Source organism: Pelobates fuscus, chromosome 2, assembly GCF_036172605.1.
Source record: "Pelobates fuscus isolate aPelFus1 chromosome 2, aPelFus1.pri, whole genome shotgun sequence".
Classification (NCBI taxonomy): domain Eukaryota; kingdom Metazoa; phylum Chordata; class Amphibia; order Anura; family Pelobatidae; genus Pelobates; species Pelobates fuscus.
The window spans coordinates 24,481,073-24,498,451 of record NC_086318.1 but is presented as its reverse complement, the minus strand read 5'-3'; the positions used below and the strand labels follow the sequence as shown (position 1 = coordinate 24,498,451).

Below are 17,379 nucleotides of genomic sequence, written 5' to 3'. Positions count from 1 at the left end.
TGTATTTAGTCCGGTCAGTTGTATATAGTATGAGTAAACATAAGAAGCGCTAGAACAGCCAGAACGCCTGAATGTCATGAATATGGTGGAGGCTATGCTGCAGGAGGGTGACTAAAAATGTATATTTTCCATGTGTGTCTGTTTGTATGTGTATCTGTATGTGTGTTTGTATCGGTCTGTATGTGTATATGCATGTGTGTATCTGTCACTATGTGTATCTGTGTGTCTGTATCTGTGTATATATCTATATCTGTGTCTGTAGGTGTCTGTGTGTGTGTGTGTGTGTGTGTGTGTGTGTGTATCTGTTTGTATGTGGGTCTATATGTGTATCAGTGTGTGTCCCTCTGTATCTGTGTGTGTCAATGTTTGCATCTATATATGAGTGTCATTCTGTGTATCTAAATGTTTGTCATTAAGTGTGTATGTGTATCTCTTGGTATTTGGGTCTGTGTATCTGCATGTGTGTCAGTGTGTGCTCCTGTGTATCTGTATGTGTGTCAGTGTGTCTGTGTAACTGCATGTGTGCCATCGTGTGTATCTGCATGTATGTCAGTGGGGGTATCTGTGTGTCTGTATGAGCCTGGAGTGTCCCTTAAATAAATAGTGTGTATGCCCCTGTGTGTCTGTGTATTTGGATGTCTGTACCGGTGTATGTCCGAGACTGTGCATGTGTATCTGTGTCAGTGTGTATATTATCTCTAGGTGAAAAATAAGTGTGGCCAAGTCTACGATCTATGTTTTTTTAGTTTTTGTTATGTGTGTCTTTGGGTGGAAGGCGTGATTGCATGCTAGAAGGTGGGAGGGAGAGGACCAGGGGGCACAAGCAAATTCTTGCCGAGAGTCCAATCAACATTCAAGGCGGCCCTGCACTTTAGTTTAAGCATGGGCTGTAACTAGAAACCAAAAGGCCCACCGCTATTACACATACATAAAAAGGCCTCTTTCTTATCAACGATCTTCTCATGCCATGTCTTTCTCCATATAGTCTCTCTCTCTTCACTTTTCCATGTTTTTTTCCTCTCTCTCTCTATTTCTCTATGCAGGTTTTCTCCTAATTCTAATCCACTAATGTTTGTTAGCCATCCAGCCTGCCTATGTTTTTGCCTTCCTATGTGATTTATCTCTCTGACCTCATGTCAGCTTTCACTATCTCCTCCCTCACAACATCATTCACTTTCTCTGACCTCAAGTTTACTTAGTCCTGGATTATACGGCTTCACCACACCCCGCGCCTCTCCACATCCCCGCACACCTGACTAATTCGGGGGGTAAAAGAGCTTCTGGTCTTCCTGCAGCCCTGCATGGCTGGAGTGAGAAAAACAAGCAGGCACTGGATAGCCTCAAGGTGGTTGCAACCACCAGGAAATGCGGGACAAATTGTTGAGGTAATGGAAGGTGAAGGTATAATAAAAGATCCCGGCTGGAAGCATATTACTGCGTGTTTGAGGCCAGTAGGAACGTAACCAGGACAGCCCCCCCAACAGAAGTTAACAGAAACTCCTGGAGCCTGGTGACCATCGTGACCCTGCTAGTTCCACCACTAATGGTAACTAATTTATAGCTATCCAGTTAGGTTTTGTTCTCTTATATCCTTCCTAAGTTCCCTCTGCACAACATAACAGAGCAAGAGCATCGAGGAGTAGCATTGACTTGTTTCCCCTGTTTTTGGGTCCGTGGGCTTATCCTGCAGGCCCGGAGCTGCAGCTCCATTAGACTTTGTTAATCCAGCTGGAGCTGGTTTAGAACGTTTTAAAACTGCATCTGTGCTGTCTGAGTCATTCTGATTATAGGGTTTTACAGAAATGCAATGTCATACATAGGATAATGTATAGAAAACACATGTAAAAAACAAAACATAGAACACTGGAAAATCTAGAGTTCTGCAGAAAATCTTAAAACGACATTTATGTTATTAGCTGAAAAGGTTACCCAAAAGTTAAAGGAACACTGCGATGTTTGTATTTGTAATGTTGGGGTGTTCATTATTCAGTTATATTATCACTCCCCTCCCCCCCCCCCTTTAATTAAAATATAAGTTAACTCAGGTTTACTCCACCTAACAATAACCTAACTTATATTGTGCACCGAACATATGTGAGAGCCTGGAGTGTCCCTTTAACCCCTTAACCCCTTAAGGACCAAACTTCTGGAATAAAAGGGAATCATGACATGTCACGTGCCCTTAAGGGGTTAAGGACACATGACATGTGCGACATGTCATGATTCCCTTTTTTCCAGAAGTTTGGTCCTTAAGGGGTTAATATAAATCCACCCAGTATAACTAACTGTAACCTAACCTACACAGTGTGTAGGAGCCTTGACATGCGCACAGTCGTTATTCGGCATGTGCCATAACCCACACAAAACTCCCTTTAATAAGACACAGACACCAGATTATCTGTTGAAAATATATATAGTCCACAGCTATTATCATAAATTTAACAAAATTGCCAAATAATAATGATATTTTATTACAATCTCCCTCCGTACCTCAATACCCTTGGCAATGACCCCATACCAATATAACAATATATAACAGTATTAATGACATTAACATAAATGGAAGGTATACCAAAGAGGCCCATATCCAAATGTTTAAACTGTAGGGGTGTACTGAGACACCCTTACACCCCCAGATTCAGAGCCACCGATGAGCTCGAACCTACCAACCAATTGTAATCCAGCCTTAACCTTGCCATGACCACTTCATACTCCACCGCGCTGTGACCAAATGGGAACACAAAAAAAAAAAAAAACACAAAAAACCCACACTAAAAAGTCAGATAATGAACCGCAGGATCTTCCTGGTGTTAAACTTGCTTTTACAATTCAAAGCAGACATACAAAACGTGAAAAAGCTGCAATAATTTCTTGTAAAAACCACGCAACAGTGATCAAACATAAAAAATAAAATAATAGCATTTCCACAAAGGGATCAGACATACATTTCGCGGAAGAGAGAGAGTCGTGCGTATCGGTTCAGGCTGCAGTGATTAGTTTTCTCATTAGATGTAATGATCTGAATAATGTAAGCAGTTTGTCATTGTACTGACACATCCAGTTATACAGAAATATTAGCTATTGAACGGCAACACCCATTTTTCATATATGATTCATCACAGTAACCAGAAATAGATTATGTAATTATCCCTTATAGAACACAGCACATTTATTAATAAAAATCCCTGCCCCGGCCATTGAAGTTGGGAGAGCACGCTGGTTACATGCCCTGCTGAATAAGCACATATTGCTGTCTTGATCTGGGTTTCTGTAGGGTCCGTACAAGATCTGTTTATACCAATACAGTATCTGAATAAACATTGGAGCCTTCCATCGATGGTTTAAGTCTCGACTATACCAACTGCTTTTGTTGCAAAATGGATAATTTCACGAAAATAGTGAGAAATTGGGTGATCAATATAGGTGATCGGAGCAAATTATCTTATAAAGATCTGTCACAGGAAGTAGTAACTGGGAAATAACTGATTGCTAAACTTGGTGATTTGTTTCATTCTGAACGACAATCTGTCTGAAATACGAGTTCCCAAACTCTGAGACGACATGTAGCCGAACCAGGAAACAAATGAATTGTGCAATGGATGAGCATGTTAATTTTGATCTGCAATTCTAAATTGCACCCCAAAAAAAAAAAAAAAAAAAAAAGAAGAAGAAGAGGGTTGATGGTTCGCGGATTACTACTAAAAGTCCATTTTATTCACAGATCTAGCAAGAAGAGACCAATAAAGGAAAAAAAGGCGGAGATCTAACAACTAATTTAGATTTGTATATTATATAATAATAATTTGCGATTTTTATAGCGCTTTTCTCCCTGTGAGACTCAAATCATTTTACAAATATAGAAACAAAGAATTAAAAGTTAGCAGTTTCTGATGGTCAGATGAGCGGATTGAAAGTCAAGAAGAGGTGGCCTTTAGCTTTTTTTTAAAGTCTGTAAGGACAGTTCCTCTCTGAGCTCAGTAAAGAGTTCCAGAAGTTAGGGGCAGCATGGCTGTATGCCCTGGAACCTGAGCCTGTCTTTATTCTTTGCACGGACAGGAGGGATTTGCTGGCTGAACGAAGTGAACGGGATGGAATGTAGGGTGTCAGGAGCTCTTCCAGGTACGGTGGGCCTTGATTGTTTAAGGCTTTGAAGGTCAGCAGGTCAATTTTAAAATATGTTCACCATTTAATTGGAACCCAGTGGAGAACAGGTGTTATGTGACAGGAGCATGTTTGATTGGTCAGTAGTCTGGCTGCTGCATTTTGTACAGTCTGAAGGTGATGGAGTTCTTTTTCTGGGAGACCCAAGTAAAGTACATTGCAGTAATCCAACCAAGAGGATTCAAATGTATGGATTAATGTTGGCATATCATCAATTAAGTGTTGTATCCTGGCTATGTTTTTTCAGATGAAAGTAGGCAGATTATATTACGGAAGAATTCTGCTGTCTTAATGATAAACCAGAGTCAATCAGCACTCAGGTTTCGTACCTTTGATGAACTAATGAGTTAAGAGCCTCCAAGCTCCAGGCCAGTTAGGTGATCATGGGGTATTTGTTACCCAGGGTCCCCTCACCAAGAGTTACTCCGTTTTGTCCGGGTTGACTTAGCCAACTAGCATTCATCCATTCTATGAGGTCGGCTAAGCAATGGTTTAATAAATATGCTAATATTTATAGATTTTCTTTATTTTTACTATTATTTTTCCCTTCTGTTTCTCCTCATTTGATCTGTGAACCAAATTAAGGGGATAACATTTATATTATGTGTACATGTTGCAGTACACAGATTGGCCCATTATCATTTGTTTGTAACCAAAATTCTTAACCGATACCCGGCCATCCCAAAAAGTTATTTTATTGTTGGTTAAATGGTTCTGCAAACCATGTTTGGGTACAATCGTACAACGCACATTATCTGTGGTTTGCCAATTACTTTAGACATGTTTACAAGGCTTGCAGCGATCGTGAGAACTGTCAGAAATGCAAAGTGAATTTTAGATTTAGGGCCAAAATAGCCAGATTCCAAAAAAATTATCCAAATCTAGACTTCCAGTTTGGCTACATGGCCTACATTTGAATTCACTTGGAACGCCCAACAGTTCTCACTTTATTTATTTATATAACGCATTGCGTTACAGTCAGAAGTACTGTTACATTTCACAAGCATATAAACAACAGTAAGGGATGTAGACAGATCAGGAAATGTCATACTATATTCTGCACTTTTTTTTTTTTAATTAAAGTAGAAAATAAAAGAAACATTAAACGAAGTTACAACATAATAGGCTCATTAGTCAAACTATGGACCTAGGTGGAAGCTTGCAATTATAGAGGAGAAACCTCAGATGCAGGAGGCATGAATGACAGGTCAGTAAAGAGGTTATAGAGAAGTCACGTAACACTAAGTGACAATATATTTTAAAGAAAATGACTGGCATTAGTAACAGAGAATAACCTCTTGGTCTAAGGCAAGTTATATGCTAGAGCAAACATGCTAGGCATCGTTTGAGAAAAGGCTAACTTGCCGATAGGATATCAACTGAGATATGAGTGGGTATGATTAGTGTTATACATGCTAGACTATCTTGCTTTGAGAAAAATAAAAAAGGTAGGCTGAGATTTCAACAAATAGAATGCAAATAAAATACAGGAGTCTATCACAAGGGAGTTAAGCCAGGAGGAAGCTTGTGCACCCACATCCCATTTGCAAGTAGACTGTTCGGCTCCTGAGAGAATATCATTTGTAGGTAGGTATGCGTAGAGGAGTGCTGATGAGAAGCCTGCATTTGAGTTCCATAGATCTCCACTGGAACAGCAGTCGCCTGCTTGAGGGGTCAGAAGGATCAGTGTCTCAGAACTCCGAGCTAGGTTCCACACTGCTGTAGGCTTTGGGAGATTGATAGTGCCTTGTGCCCTCGGCATCCACAGAGTAGGAAGACGGGCTCTCTGGCCTGTCAGGTCCCCAGGAGGCCTTGAGGATGAAGTGGACTGATGCAGGTAGGTAGGTTGTGCCAATATACTTGAGGCATGCGATTGAGCCTTCAGATCACTCAGTTTCCTCACCTCAATAGTAGCCCAGAATCTTGAAAAGATGAGTTCCAGCTTAGCCAGTGTTGTTGCAATATGGCTCTTGGCAGGTCGTTAAAGTAGGCATTGCTGAGAATTCATTGGGAATTTCAAATTTGAAGACTAAAATAGCCAAACTGAGAACATAATTGTCTTGGTGAATTGTTCTACTTAAGCCAATAAAGGGAAACTAAAGTGCCAGGAAAACAAACTTGTCCATCCCTCGGCACTGGCTCGGCCTCTGCCTCCACTTCTCCCCCACCGCCATCAGCCGACGGGGGAGACCTAATGCCCATGCGTGTCAATGGCCGCGCTCGCATTACTACTTCCTCATAGGAAAGCATTATACAATTCTTTCCTATGGGGTTTTGGGTGATGCAGGATGTCCTCATGTAGGATGTCCTGTTTGGTAGACAGCCACTAGTGGTGGAGTTAACTCTCAAAAGGTAATGATTGCAGCTTATTAATAAAAACCTTTTCAGGGTTAAGGGACATGGGACTATGCACCCAGGCCACTTCAATATAATGTTTCAGTTCAGACCAATTCCCTCCATGTGATTGTCTTGGAAAAACGATTTGGGAGGGGTGCAAAAATTGTCAGTGTACTGCAAAATATAAATAGTATGTATATATTGCGGTACATTGATGGTGCATATTTTGACCCATTTCATTCACAGATCAAGTGAGAATATGTTACCTACAGAGAAAAAAAAAAAAGGAGGAGAAGTAGAAAGTCCATATTTATTAAATATATACAGATTTAAATGTTTATTTCTCCTACTTTTCTCTTTTTACGGATCACTTCTCACTTGATCTGTCAACATTCAATCAACAATTACTGACTGTCCCCAAACCGCCAGTCATATTTTTTCCCATGAATTATCCAATTGTTTTGGCACCATGGACAGAATTCCAAATAAAAAGTCAAACAAAATGTGTTTGTCCGATGTCTGTTTTGTTGGTTTCATCAATATAATGTTTCGAAGTTGGGGATTTCGGACAATCACGTATCACCCGCAATTCAGACAAAGAGCAAAGCATTTGAAACTGAAAGCACAAGTCTCACGTTAGTAAATAACCCTGTATGCCTGAGGGGATGATATAACAATGTTTCTCCTCTCATCCCTTAACGATTATTTAATAGCGCCCAGTGGACCCCTATCAACCAAATCAGAGTCTCTGGCCGTCCACTATTACCACAAGCCGAAGCTTGTGTGAGAATAAAAAACAGCTAGCAGATCACAAACTACACAATTCCCTCTGTCATTTAAAAAACAAACTCACTGGACAGCTTAAATAGTGAATGGCAGAGCTAATCTCCACTCTGTTCAAAACGTAAGTTGGAGAGGAGCACTCCACTCACTTCAAACAATGACTGTCTCGCTCATCTCATTAAAGGATAAATCCCCAGTCACTAAACTCGAAAGGGGCAGACTAGTCAATGGGGATAACAGCGGGGAACTCTGATCTGCTTCTAGCTGTCAATCACTCCTACAAAGAATGCAGCAAGAATGGGCCGGGTTATTCCTGCTGGGGCAGTCCTTACAGCTTCCTATGAGTAGAATTCTGACCTTGACACCCTGTGTGCACGGAATTCTATAGAACATGTGCTCGTACAATAAAACTTCACATTGCTCAGAACAATGACACCGCGGGTGATGTGACATTGATTTAGTTTGCACTGACACAACAGGCTTTGCAATAACTAGTTTCCCCAGAAAGAAAGAAAGAATACTGTATTTACCAAATAAATGAGTATGCAGTAAAAATGCCATATATTGTTTTCTACACAGAAAGGATAAGGTTTCGTAGTAAAATGCTTATTTAAATCTTGGTAAAGATGTTATTTAATACATTTGGATATTCATTCTCGGACAACCAGTTTTTCGGGCAAATTTCTGCTATTCGTCCATTCATCCGAAAGACGAATGAATGAATAGAAATCATAACAAATGAAACAAAGACCAAAGGCCTAGCTATGGGGATAACCCAAACTAAAGTTAAAAACTCCCTCCTGTCCCTTCCTGCTATACCACGAGTAGAGGCATGTCTACTTAACAATGAGCAGCCAGTGGATGCTCGCTGTCATAAGAAATATTTAGCGACATGGTAGAGCCCCTATTTAAATAATTAACGGGAGGGAGGGGACATACTGTGTCAGCTACCCCTTTATACGATTAGTGACTGGATAGCAATAGCTACTCAGTCACTACACTTTTTTTTTTTTCATAACAGTGGCTGCTCACTGTTTTGTAGACATGCCCCATACTCGCAGCACAGCGAGTAGAGGCAGGATTTAAAGGGACTCTCCAGTGCCAGGAAAACAATCCGTTTTCCTGGCACTGCAGGTCCCCTCTCCCTCCCACCCCCGGGGTCAAAACCCCTTCAGTCACTTACCTGCTACCCCCACCGATGTCGCCGCCGCTCCTCCCTTTCCTTACGTCAGCCGGTGGGCGAGACTGATCCCACCCGCCAGCTGAGGAGACCTAATGCGCATTAGACCTCTATAGGAAAGCATTGAAAATGCTTTCAATGCTTTCCTAGGGGGAATTGAGCGATGCTGGAGGTCCTCACAACGTGAGGACGTCCATCTACGTTCTAGCACAGAAAACCTGTGCTATGAAGCAGGAAGTGCCCTCTAGTTGCTGTCTAGTAGACAGCCACTAGAGGAGTTAACCCTGCAAGGTAAATATTGCAGTTTAAAAAAACTGCAATAATTACACTTGCAGGGTTAAGGGTAGTGAGAGTTGGCACCCAGACCACTCCAATGGGCAGAAGTGGTCTGGGTGCCTGGAGTGTCCCTTTAACATCCTTTATTTCCTAATACTAAGCATTTTTTACTTAGTATTAGTGTTGTCTCAAAGGCCAAAATTAAAGGGACACCATCGTCACCAAAACAACTTTAGCTTACTGAAGCAGTGTTCGTGTATAGATGATTAATTCATCTGAATGAAATTCCAAAACGTAAATAATTTCTGAATTTCGTCCGAACAAACAGATAAAATTTGGTTCAAATGAAACTCCATCTTTTCCATCAAACATATTTGGACAAAGCGAAAATTTCAGCGGTGCCCCAGTCCATTATTTAAAGGGCAAATATAGTGCTAAGAAAACAAAAGTTGATTTCCTAACACTATAGTAAGCTATTGTGCCCCCCTCCCTTGCAGTTCTGAAGCTGTTAAAAACCCACTTACCCGATTCCAGCGCTGATGTTCCTCAGTGCTGGGTCAGATGCCGCCTCAGCTCCTCCGGCGTTAGCCCGCAGGAGGGGGGAACCTAATATGCAAGTGCCGCAATCGCATTTGGACTTCCCCCCCAATAGGAAAGCATTGCATAATGCTTTGTATAATTGTATAATGCTTCCTATGGGGTTTTGAGTGACTCTGGGTGTCTTCATGCATAGCGTGAGGACGTCCACAACCAGTTAGGCGACCAAAAGTTGCCTGAACACCTGGAAGTCGCTCAATTGGCTGGCTGGTAGACAGCCACTAGAGGTGGAGTTAACCTTGCAAGGTAATTATTGCAGTTTCTCACAAAACAAGAATTAGAATTGCAGGGTTAGGGGGCCTGTGACACTGGGACAATGAACTGAAGTGGCCTGGGTGCCTATAGTGACCCTTTAATAAGTCAATGCATTAATTTCTAAAAATGATAACTGACTGCAGATCAATTAAAAAAAAAAAAAGTAATATCTAAACAGTCTAATTCATTATCATATTTCAATTTCATTTTCTTACTAATTACAAAAGGTGCCTATGTAAGAAAGGTGATTTATCTTGCAATGTATCTCGAGGACCTCTGCTGTTTGGAGGCCAATCCAGGCACTTGTCCTGATTTCTTTTGTTTGTCGAATGTTTTAGACCAGGGGATCCAGGAGAACTTAATAACAACATGCTTTAATATTTATAATATACCGTATATATACTTGAGTATAAGCCGAGTTTTTCCAGCACATTTTTTGTGCTGAAAACCCCCCACTCGGCTTATACTCGAGTCAAGGTCTGTATTATGGCAATTTACATTGCCATAATACAGACCAGGACCGCCGGGCTCATTACAAGCCCGGCGGTCCTGTTGGGGGCTGGCAGAGAGCTGTTACTTACCTTCACAGCAGCTCCTGTCAGCTCCCTTCTCCTCCGTGCAGCTCCCCTGTCAGCTCCGTTCTGCTCACAGTCTAAGTCTCGCGACACCCGCGGCCGTCAGTGCGTTGCCAGTGGTTACCGTGGCAACGCTTCGCGCAGCGCACAGACCGCGAGACTTAGACTGTGAGCAGAACGGAGCTGACAGGGGAGCTGCACGGAGGAGAAGGGAGCTGACAGGAGCTGCTGTGAAGGTAAGTAAGAGCTCTCTGCCAGCCCCCCCACTGAACTGCCAATACCACTGGACCACCAGGAATTAACATAGGCCCCCTCCCTGGCCAGGCAACAAGCAGGGAGGGGGGACAAAAAAAACTGTTTAATAAAAAAATACAAATATTAAAATAAATATAATAATAATAAAATATAATAATAAAATAATAATATAAAAATAATATAAAATTAAAATAATAAAATATTAAAATAATATATTAAAAAATAATATTAAAATAAAACATTTTAAATAAAAATGCCCTCCCCTCACCCAGTTTACACACACTACACACACACACTGCATTCACACACACACTCTGCATTTATTATATACACACACACACACACACACAACACACAAACACACACATTCTGCATTAATTATATACACACACTACACACAAACACACACTCTCTCTGCATTCATTATATACACACACACTGTAAATAAATATTCAATTAATATAATTTTTTAGGATCTAATTTTATTTAGAACTTTACCACTAGCTGCTGCATTTCCCACCCTAGGCTTATACTCGATTCAATAAGTTTTCCCAGTTTTTTGTGGTAAAATTAGGGGCCTCGGCTTATACTCGGGTCGGCTTATACTCGAGTATATACGGTATATAAAAAACAAAAACAAAAAAAAAAAACACATTTACAATGATTTATATAGTGCCAGCATATACCACAGCGCTGTTTAATATTTTTTTTTCCCATTTTAATTATTTACAAACCAATGTTTGTGATTATACTATTGCACCATGCACATGTTGATTTGTCAGGGTTCCTTAATGCCAATAACAATGTAATCTAAGCTTCTGGGAAGATGTACATGCCCTATTATATGGATGGACACTTTTTGGATGTACGTAAGGGGACTGTGAGTGGACGTGGGGACAAAGTGAATAGAGACTCTTAAAATTAATAGGGACATAATATCGCAGAGACCTGTTCTAATTTGCTAATGATTGCATCTTAACTCTGTGTGAGCCAAACTGGTTGTTATTGTGTAAATTAAAAACAAAATAATTAACCCTCATTCTAGTTATATCACTGGTGGCCATTAATTTACCTACAGAGAAAGTTGGAAACGGAAGGAATTGCTTTTGCCCCCATTGCTATGGCAGCCTGGTGCATCCCATCTGCAAAGGTACTTAATTCTAAATAGAAGCCTTTCACAGTTTACTAAAGAGGGTGAATTGCAATAGTTATGCTGTTATAAGCCATTTAAAATACAATCTCCAGTGCAACTATTTTTTTTTTTTTTACAGATCAGTTAAACTTGTTAAATGTACATTTCTCTAAGTAATTCCCTGTTTAGCAAGTATCACCCAGTAGCCCAGGGATGAAAACCTTCTAAGAATTCCGGCTGTGTGATTTTTTTTCACCTGTGATAACCAGACAGCCATTTGGATGACAATGTTTCATTGGACTGTAACCCAGATCACCCTGTGTGACATGAGGTTTCTACAGTAACTGCAATATGTCAGTCCCTCAAACTGTCAACTCCTAGTAACTGTCTGGTTTAGAAACCTACCTAAAGCTGGAACTCTGATAATGTTCATTGATTAGGGTTTGTTGCACTTGGGTCCAGCAGACCTTGCAGAGGAAAGGGATACAAACTCTTCATGTGTGTAAATGGATTATGTGCAAAATAAATACCTAAAAATATATTTTTTTTAAAAAGAAGTCCTACAAAACTATATAAACCAGGGACTCTCTGCCTAGCATGTCTTACCCAACACGTGGGCAGCTAATCTACATGAACCTGCAGCACCATGCATAATCTCTATACATCTGGGCAGAGATTTTCACCTTCATACGTCCTTCCATCCTTTAATTTAAAAGAAATTCCACAATATCTAATTGTACTCAATATTAAATATACTCCAATTAGAGTGATTAATAAAATGCACTCACTTACCTGTGTCCTGGGTGATAAATACTATTTGATGGTAAATAAAATGAAGTCTGTGTATAGATTGTAGGGATGAATGGGAGTCCCTATAATAAGATGTATAATAATCACTCTGTAATATAGCTCCCAGTGTGTCACATAGACAGACACAGGGCGCTCCTGATTGGTCAGATGTTCTCCCCGCGTTCTCCCCTGATCATGTTACAATGTATCCAGCAGACAATAGAACGTCGCTTAACCAGTCCTGTGCTCCGCCCCCAGCGGTGACGTACTCGTGGAATGTTGATAGAGAGGTGCGTCAGAGGTGTGTCCGTCTCAGCCAATAAGAATGCGAGCTGCCTGACGTGATACACAGTCATTCCAGCCAGCTACTTAAAGGGACAGTACAGAGCTTGTTAAAGGGACAGTACAGAGCTTGTTAAAGGAACAGTACAGAGTGTGTTAAAGGGACAGTACAGAGCTTGTTAAAGGGACAGTACAGAGCTTGGTAAAGGGATAGCACATAGCTTGTTAAAGGGACAGTACAGAGCTTGGTAAAGGGACAGGACAGAGCTTGTTAAAGGGACAGCACAGAGTGTGTTAAAAGGACAGTACAGAGCTTGTTAAAGAGACAGTACAGAGCTTGTTAAAGGGACAGTACAGAGCTTGTTAAAGGGACAGTACAGAGCTTGGTAAAGGGACAGCACATAGCTTGTTAAAGGGACAGTACATCTAGAAGAGGTTACTGCTCTGCTTCTACAGCTGCTGGTTTGGGCTGTGAGTAGCCCCATTGCCCACAGCCTATTCCAGGTATGCAGTGCCAAAGCCAACAGTGTGTAATTACATCTGTGTAACCTTATTAGTACAGTGATGCACAGGGGATCTATTACTGTAAATTATTATCATGTAATATCTGATGTATTGAATTGATTTGGGTACATCAGACAGGGACGTTCACTAAAATGAGAATTCAAACTGAATATCAAGTTTAAGGACCCTATGTAGGGGGAACAGTCCCTATTCTGCTCTGTGTCAGTGTGTATCAGGGATCCTTAGGATAGGTGTCAATCCATATCTGCCAAGTGACCCTATGTAGGGTGAACAGTCCCTATTCTGCTCTGTGTCAGTGTGTATCAGGGTCTCTGAGGACAGGTGTCAATCCATATGTCAAGGTGTCAATATGTCATATGTCAGGTGTTAATCCATATCCATTGTGATTTAGGAATGTTTGGTGATTTATGCCCTTTATGGATTAAAACCAGACTCTGCATCAACTGTGTAATTTTCCATGGGAGTTTTGCCATGGATCCCCCTCCGGCATGCCACAGTCCAGGTGTTAGTCCCCTTGAAACAACTTTTCCATCACTATTGTGGGCAGAAAGAGTCCCTGTGGGTTTTAAAATTCGCCTGCCCATTGAAGTCTATGGCGACATCACTATTGAGGAATAGTGCTTCCTTGTAATCAGCATTAGAGTATGTTAAACATACCATGAAATAGGACTCCGTTATAGGAGCAGAAGCAACCAATAGCAGCTGTCAGAAGGATAGCCACTAGAGGTGTGTTTAGCCCTGCAATGAAAACATTGTCATATCTACTCAACAACGTTTTTACATTGCAGGACTATAACGATAGGGCCACCGAACCCAGACCAATTTATTGGGATGATGTAATCTGGCTGCCTATAATGGACTCCTTTAAAAAATTAAATGAGCGTCGTCCTAATAAACCACAACAACAACTTATAATTATCTCTCTAAAAAGTGTATGTAAGAGAAAAGAAACATGGAAACCATATAGGTTAGGGAAAAATAAAGAATTTAAAACTGCAAAAATATAGTGGAAGATAGTAGTACAGCAGCCCCACTGGACCCCAGAGAAATATACTCCATGCCAGCACTCCCAAAGGTAATTGTGTGTGTGCCTGTTAAGGAGTTTGTATGTATGTTGGTCAGTGAGTGTATGTATGTATGTGTGCTTGTCACACTGAGGGTGTGTATTTGTCAGTGAGAATGTATAGCTGTTTGTATGTGTGTCTGTCAGAGTACGTGTATATCAGTGTGTTTGTATGTGCATGTCAGTGCACACATACACTGTGTATCTGTGTGTCAGATATGTGTGTGTATAAATATATATACACACACACACACACACTTACAAACACAGATACACACCTTGACACACACCAGCACATGGAAAAAAATACTGGGTTCCGCCGCAATTTCGCGGAAACAAAATTTCCGCCATGATAATTGAGGCGAGGGAGCACTCTCCCCTGCTCAGCACACAGACACACACCGGCACATACAAAAAAAAAACAGCGCAATTAAAAAAAAAAAAAAAAAATTTAAGGGAGGGAGGGGGGAGGTCCACTATGTTGATACACTATGTCAAAGGGTTCAACGGGGAAAATTAATTGGGAACCCCTGCTCTTCTGAATGCTTCCTTTTACTGATACCCCACTCATCTGGCCATCTTTTAACAGCCAACTAACCTCACTCTACAACAGACTAAGGTGGCATATCACCCTTTTGGATTGGTTTCTCTTTACTTGTGAATAACACTATTTATGAACATATAGGCTCTCAAATGTTATTTTATTTTACTCTTTTTGACAAATTTGTTTTCCTTCAATCACGATGCATCTTTATATCATAATCACATATACTACACTGGCGTGTTTTTTTGTTTGTTTTTTGTTTTACTGTAGGCCCTGCTTTTACATGGATAATCCTTGGGTTATCTGTTTTTATAAACACACATTTCCTTCCAACTGTGTTTTTAAGTGTCTGTATATTAACTTGGGAGTCTTCCCTGATACCTTGCCCCATATCTACCCAGCCAGATAACTTGTATCAAACTTGCCAATGTTATTCTAACATATTCAATTTTATTTTGTTCCTTCTATTTGGGAACGATGTGGAAGATTAATTCAATATAATGTGTTTCCCTGGGTGTATAACCTTTATGTTTTGGAAAAATTCAATAAACATATACAGTATATTGGAAAAATAAAAACCTGTAACCAGTCTCAACATGACTAATTCTACAGAGGTCACACAATCGATGGAGACCCACTGCTCACTTCATGGGATTTTATGATCCACAGCAGTGTATGAATCATGGTTCTTGCTATAAGTCAAGCTTCCTCTGGTGTTTTTTTTTCTATTGATTCTCTGACATGAAGTAAGCACACGCACCTTGAAAAAGCAGCAGCATTTAACTGCTCTATTACAATCACTGAACCATGGCTCGGACTGTGAAAGCCATATTCTTGAGCTAAGCAATTGAGATTTATAAACGTAGGTTCTTCTGGGAGGCAGTAAACCAGTGTCAGAATTCTCCCCATTCTGTGGGGAAAAACAAACAAATCATGATATATTATTGTAGCGGACAACGGGTAACCCAACCAGTTACCTCTGCTAATTCCCTTCCGTCAGCTGTTCCGGACCAACTTAGCAGGCACAGAAACCCATTTCCTCCCCCCAGTAACTGGACAACACCTAGTTCTGGAGGTACAATTTTATTGGCCACACCATGCTTTATACATAACCCCATGTAATGGGTCTCCAACACACACCAACGACGTCCCCTCCCCCTCCCCCTCCCCCTCCTAGGGGTCTTAGCTTGGGAAAAAGGATTTCGCTTCCTTTGTCCCCATTCCCGCCACCCAAAAACAGGGTCTTCCGCTCCAGATGTCAGCAGGGGCGTGTCTTCATCCCAGGAGCCTCTGTACCTGGGAGTCAAAGAGCAGAAAAAGGCTTCCGCCTCTTTATCTCCCAGGCACAGAAAGCCTGACAAACTAGCCTGTGCCCCAAAAGGTGCCCACACAAAGGTACCTGGCTCAAACAGCCTCCGTTTGCGGGGTCCCGGTGTGAAACCAGGCAAGGGAAGCGTCTTCTTTAGGGACATGAATGCATCCCCTGGTTGGCATTCGTCTACAGAATGGCAGCCACCCAGGGAAGTACTCAATTACTTCCCTTGCGGTATCACACTTATGTTGCGAGTGCCAACATTCTAATTGATTGGTGTGAACATTCCAATGGGGCACCGGTGAGGTCCTCATTCAGGAAAAGTACGAGGAGGGAAGCAATTCACGAATGCTCCCCACGGATGGCGTTAGTCTATACGAAAGGGCGGCCACCCAGGAGGGGACATGCACAAAGGCTTCCCTTGCAGTTTTGGCACTGTCCGGGTGCGAATGTTCTAATTGACGTTCTAATTGGGCCATTGGGGGTGGTCCCCGTTCAGGAAGTGAAAGGATTCCCTTTGTGGAAGCACTCCCAAACGGGGAGCGGGCACAATACGCGAACACAGAGTAATACACATAAGAAATAGAGGGGGAATATGTGAACGGCAGTGGTTCTGCCACAATTATGTTCACTCTTATTCCATATTTTCCACATATTCCCAAGAAGAGCTGGTTTGGTACATTCCTTCCAAATTAACCAAGAAATAAAAACCACATGAGTACAGAAAGCAGGCACATACGTTTTCAATGCAGTGAACTTGACTAGCAACCTTAGATAGCCGGTTTCCGATACCTTTAAAGGGACAGTATAAGCACTCAAAAAACTTGTCTGTGTGCAGTGCCTCGGGAGCTTACATTGTGGAGCTAAACACACCTCTACTGGCTGTTACACGGACACCAACTAGATGGTGTTTACACAATGAAAACCAAGTCTTCAACACATTGCATGTGGATGCAGAGTGTTCACTCAATGCTTCTCCCTGTATTCTAGGCTTCTCTATGAGAAGTATCTTTTATGGACAAGAAGTTGGCATGGCAAGCCAGCAGGCATAATCATAAGAAAGCAGGAGGAACCAGCAGATGTAAGGCCTGTGTCTGCGCTGGAGGTAAGAAAAGAATGATCATGTTTAAATTAAAAGGGTGAAGGGGCAAAGGTCATACTGATCAAAGGAACAGATTAAAGATATATTTTTTAGCCCAGTAGTTTATTTTAAATGTTCAGTGTACTATTGAAATTCAGATAATGAAACAAACTCTGTTGGAGGGCCTCTATCTTAACTGCAGGGAGGCTTTCCTTTGCCAAGAGTTACATTA

At 41.3% G+C, this 17,379-nt stretch overlaps 1 protein-coding gene across 1 annotated transcript in view; it reads right to left on the bottom strand.

Annotated features, from left to right (window-relative positions):
- The window catches only part of LOC134586483 (L-threonine 3-dehydrogenase, mitochondrial-like), a 33,087-nt gene extending 20,550 nt beyond the window's left edge, over nt 1–12,537 (bottom strand). Inside the window, exon 1 of the mRNA XM_063442015.1 lies at nt 12,344–12,537. The gene's annotated coding sequence lies outside the window, so the exon portion shown is untranslated. The remainder of the gene's footprint in view (nt 1–12,343) is intronic.
- Between the last annotated feature and the right edge of the window lie 4,842 nt (nt 12,538–17,379).